Raw genomic sequence first — 5,081 nt, 5'->3', positions numbered from 1 at the left:
GCTGCAAAGAATCATACACCATTGTCGATACGTGGCGTCGTAGACACATTAAGCAACGTAAACCTAGTTCTCTGCAGATTTAGTTGAAAACTTTAATGGTGGACTCGGATTAAGTCTGTGCACTATTACACATATGAAATCAATGCAGTTGCTAGCCTCTGCTTGTCCCATCAAACGGGATTTGACTATTCACTACTGTAATGTCAGGTACTGTCTCCAGTGGGAAACGTACTAAACTTCTGCCCAGACAGAAAAGATTAGCATGGCCCCTGCGCAAGGATCACACGCAAAATCGAGAACCATTCCACATTTTTTATCAGACCTCCGAACACACAGCCAGGGGTGGAACAGATAACCGCCTTGGTATCTTCGGATGCGCAAAGCGGTTCAAGAAAACTTGTTCTCCAGATTAAATTTTCTTCAAACTGTTCAAATGTTTGTAAAATCTTATGGGACTTAACTGCTAAGGTCATCAGTCCCTAAGCTTACACACTACTTAACCTAAATTATCCTAAGAACAAATACACACACCCATGCCCGAGGGAGGACTCGAACCTCCGCTGGAACCAGCCGCATAGTCCATGACTGTAGCGCCAGAGACCGCTCGGCTAACCCCGCGCGGCAAATTATCTTCCATTTTAAGTACATTTCACAGTATTGTCGTTATTTATGCAGATGGAGCCCGGCAAGCGAGTGTCCTCCGTTTTTCTGCTGTTTGCCCTGATAGGGTTTTTAAGTGCGACTCCGGAACAATTTAAAAATTCTGATGTGGAGTTGTACGGCATTATGACGGCGCTGGAGCGGATTCACTGGCATCATAGTACAAGATTCCTCTCCCTGTTCAGATTCACCCGGTTCGCTACAAGCAGTCTCTACATCTACATCTACATCCATACTCCGCTATCCACTTGTAACGAAGGGCGTTGCTCTCCGTTAGATCTTCTCTATCTCTTCTATCAACCCTATCTGGTACGGATCCCACACTGCTGAGCAATATTCAAGCAGTGGGCGAACAAGTGTACTGTAACCCACTTCCTTTGTTTTCGGATTGCATTTCCTTAGGAATCTAGTTTGGCATCTGCTTTACCGACGATCAACTTTATATGATCATTCCATTTGAAATCACTCCTAATGCCTACTCCCAGGTAATTTACGGAATTAACTGCTTCCAGTTGCTGACCTGCTATATTGTAGCTATATGATAAAGGAATTTTCTTTCTATGTATTCGCAGCACATTACACTTTTCTACATTGAGATTCAATTGCCATTCCCTGCACCATGCGTCACTTCGTTGCAGATTCTCCTGCATTTCAGTACAATTTTCAGTTGTTACAACCTCTCGATATACCACAGCATCATCCGCAAAAAGCCTCAGTGAACTTCCGATGTTATCTACAAGGTCATTTATTTGTATTGTGAATAGCACCGGTCCTACGACACTCCCCTGCAGCACACCTGAAATCACTCTTACTTCGGAGGACTTCTCTCCAGTGAGAATGACATGCTGCGTTCTGTTATCTAGGAACTCTTCAATCCGATCACACAATTGGTCTGATAGTCCACTGGTCCACCAAATGTATTCCGTAGACCAGTTGATTCAGCTTATCCATAATTCCTTATAGCGGCTCCAACACTTTCGTAAGGAGGTGATCTTCTGCTGGGTGCCTGGACACATCAGGACAGAGGGAAACGACAGCCGACAAGGAAGCCAAAGGAGCAAGTTGTACGTTGATGAACCATCCCTTTGCACTTCGTCATATCATCATCCGAGAGACTAATGACGCTTCAATGGGAAACTAAATGGTAGAAGGTGGCGGGAAATAAACTAAGGTCTCTCAAATCGACCAAACATGCTTGGCACTTGCTCACCAGATTGTGCATAGGACATAGCGCTTCAATAAACCTTTCCCTGCTCCGGCAGGAGGATCCACCACTCTGCGCAGTTTGTGATATGCCGATTTCGGTTCAACGTGTTTCAGATACTTGTGTCTTGTATACAGGGTGGTCCATTGATCGTGACTGGGCCAAATATCTCACGAAATAAGCGTCAAACGAAACTTGTCTAACTTGAAGGGTGAAAACAGATGGCGCTATGGTTGGCCCGTTAGATGGCGCTGCCATAGGTCAAACGGATATCAACTGCGTTTCTTTAAATAGGAACCCCCGTTTTTTATTACATATTCGTGTAGTACGTAAAAAAATATTAATGTTTTAGGTGGACCACTTTTTTCGCTTTGTGATAGATGGCGCTGTAGTAGTCACAAACATATGGCTCACAATTTTAGACGCACAGTTGGTAACAGGCAGGTTTTTTAAATTAAAATACAGAATTTAGCTACGTTTGAACATTTTATTTCCATTGTTCCAATGTGATATACACTCCTGGAAATTGAAATAAGAACACCGTGAATTCATTGTCCCAGGAAGGGGAAACTTTATTGACACATTCCTGGGGTCAGATACATCACATGATCACACTGACAGAACCACAAGCACATAGACACAGGCAGCAGAGCATGCACAATTTCGGCACTAGTACAGTGTATATCCACCTTTCGCAGCAATGCAGGCTGCTATTCTCCGATGGAGACGATCGTAGAGATGCTGGATGTAGTCCTGTGGAACGGCTTGCCATGCCATTTCCACCTGGCGCCTCAGTTGGACCAGCGTTCGTGCTGGACGTGCAGACCGCGTGAGACGACGCTTCATCCAGTCCCAAACATGCTCAATGGGGGACAGATCCGGAGATCTTGCTGGCCAGGGTAGTTGACTTACACCTTCTAGAGCACGTTGGGTGGCACGGGATACATGCGGACGTGCACTGTCCTGTTGGAACAGCAAGTTCCCTTGGCGGTCTAGGAATGGTAGAACGATGGGTTCGATGACGGTTTGGATGTACCGTGCACTATTCAGTGTCCCCTCGACGATCACCAGTGGTGTACGGCCAGTGTAGGAGATCGCTCCCCACACCATGATGCCGGGTGTTGGCCCTGTGTGCCTCGGTCGTATGCAGTCCTGATTGTGGCGCTCACCTGCACGGCGCCAAACACGCATACGACCATCATTGGCACGAAGGCAGAAGCGACTCTCATCGTTGAAGACGACACGTCTCCATTCGTCCCTCCATTCACGCCTATCGCGACACCACTGGAGGCGGGCTGCATGATGTTGGGGCGTGAGCGGAAGACGGCCTAACGGTGTGCGGGACCGTAGCCCAGCTTCATGGAGACGGTTGCGAATGGTCCTCGCCGATACTCCAGGAGCAACAGTGTCCCTAATTTGCTGGGAAGTGGCGGTGCGGTCCCCTACGGCACTGCGTAGGATCCTACGGTCTTGGCGTGCATCCGTGCGTCGCTGCGGTCCGGTCCCAGGTCGACGGGCACGTGCACCTTCCGCCGACCACTGGCGACAACATCGATGTACTGTGGAGACCTCACGCCCCACGTGTTGAGCAATTCGGCGGTACGTCCACCCGGCCTCCCGCATGCCCACTATACGCCCTCGCTCAAAGTCCGTCAACTGCACATACGGTTCACGTCCACGCTGTCGCGGCATGCTACCAGTGTCAAAGACTGCGATGGAGCTCCGTATGCCACGGCAAACTGGCTGACACTGACGGCGGCGGTGCACAAATGCTGCGCAGCTAGCGCCATTCGACGGCCAACACCGCGGTTCCTGGTGTGTCCGCTGTGCCGTGCGTGTGATCATTGCTTGTACAGCCCTCTCGCAGTGTCCGGAGCAAGTATGGTGGGTCGGACACACCGGTGTCAATGTGTTCTTTTTTCCATTTCCAGGAGTGTATGTACCTTTGTGAACTTATCATTTCTGCTGTTACAGTGTGATTACCTGCAAATACCACATTAATGCAATCAATGCTCAAAATGATGTCCGCAACCTCAATGCATTTGGCAATATGTGTAAAGACATTCCTCTCGACAGCGAGTAGTTCGCCTTCCGTGACGTTCGAAATGTATTGACAATGCGCTGACGCATGTTGTCAGGCGTTGTCGGTGGATCACGATAGCAAATATTCTTCAACTTCCCCACAGAAAGAAATCCGGGGACGTCAGATCCGGTAAACGTGCTTCGACGACCAATCCACCTGTCATGAAATATGCTATTCAGTACCGTTTCAACAGCACGCGAGCTATGTGCCGGACATCCATCATGTTGGAAGTACATCGCCATTCTGTCATCCAGTGAAACATGTTGTAGTAACATCGGTAGAACATGACGTAGGAAATCAGCATACATTGCACCATTTAGATTGCTATCGATAAAATGGGGGCCAATTATCCTTCCTCCCATAATGCAGCACCATACATTAACCCGGCAAGGTCGCTGATGTTCCACTTGCCGCAGCCATTGTGGATTTTCCGTTGCCCAATAGTGCATATTATGCCGGTTTACGTTACCGCTGTTGGTGACTGACGCTTCGTCGCTAAATAGAACGCGGGCAAAAAATCTCTCATCGTCCCGTAATTTCTCTTGTGCCCAGTGGCAGAACTGTACACGACGTTCAAAGTGGTCGCCATGAAATTCCTGGTGCATAGAAATATGGTACGGGTGCAATCGATGTTGATGTTGCATTCTCAACACCGACTTTCTTGTAGTCCTGATTCTCGTGCAATTTGTCTGCTAGTGATATGCGGATTAGCCGCGACAGCAGCTAAAACACCTACTTGGGCATCATCATTTGTTGCAGGTCGTGGTTGACGTTTCACATGAGGCCGAACACTTCCTGTTTCCTTAAATAACGTAACTATCCGGCGAACGGTCCGGTCACAATAGCCATACATCAACACGATATCGACCTTTTCCGCAATTGGTAAACGGTCCATTTTAGCACGGGTAATGTATCACGAAGCAAATACCGTCCGCACTGGCGGAATGTTACGTGATACCACGTACTTATACGTTTGTGACTATTATAGCGCCCTCTGTCACAAAGCGAAAAAAGTGGTCCAACTAAAACATTCATATTTCTTTACGTACTACACGAGTATGAAATAAAAATGGGGGTTCCTATTTAAAAAAAAACGCAGTTGATATGCGTTTGACCTATGGCAGCGCCATCTAG

At 47.8% G+C, this 5,081-nt stretch overlaps 1 non-coding gene across 1 annotated transcript; it reads left to right on the top strand.

Moving 5' to 3' along the window:
• Positions 1-212: 212 nt before the first annotated feature.
• Positions 213-314, top strand: LOC124709433. Its single transcript, XR_007005404.1, has one exon. It is a non-coding gene; the product is annotated as a U6 spliceosomal RNA (small nuclear RNA).
• Positions 315-5,081: the final 4,767 nt, after the last annotated feature.

Source organism: Schistocerca piceifrons, chromosome 7 (assembly GCF_021461385.2).
Source record: "Schistocerca piceifrons isolate TAMUIC-IGC-003096 chromosome 7, iqSchPice1.1, whole genome shotgun sequence".
NCBI classification, from domain to species: domain Eukaryota; kingdom Metazoa; phylum Arthropoda; class Insecta; order Orthoptera; family Acrididae; genus Schistocerca; species Schistocerca piceifrons.
The sequence above is the reverse complement of the archived record's forward strand: the minus strand, read 5'-3'. Positions and strand labels throughout refer to the sequence as shown.